This window comes from Bison bison, unplaced genomic scaffold (assembly GCF_000754665.1).
Source record: "Bison bison bison isolate TAMUID 2011002044 unplaced genomic scaffold, Bison_UMD1.0 scf7180017864485, whole genome shotgun sequence".
NCBI lineage: Eukaryota > Metazoa > Chordata > Mammalia > Artiodactyla > Bovidae > Bison > Bison bison.
In genome coordinates, this window is record NW_011495045.1 from 8,387,054 (window position 1) to 8,387,368 (window position 315).

The window sequence follows — 315 nt, forward strand, 5'->3', positions numbered from 1 at the left end:
TTTAAGCTAACTTTTTCACTCTCCACTTTCACTTTCATCAAGAGACTTTTTAGTTCCTCTTCACTTCTGCCATAAGGGTGGTGTCATCTGCATATCTGAGGTTATTGATATTTCTCCCAGCAATCTTGATTCCAGCTTGTGCTTCTTCCAGTCCAGCATTTCTCATGATGTGCTGTGCATAAAAGTTAAATAAGCAGGGTGACAATATACAGCCTTGATGTACTCCTTTTCCTATTTGGAACCAGTCTGTTGTTCCATGTCCCATTCTAACTGTTGCTTCCTGACCTGCATACAGGTTTCTCAAGAGGCCTGTCA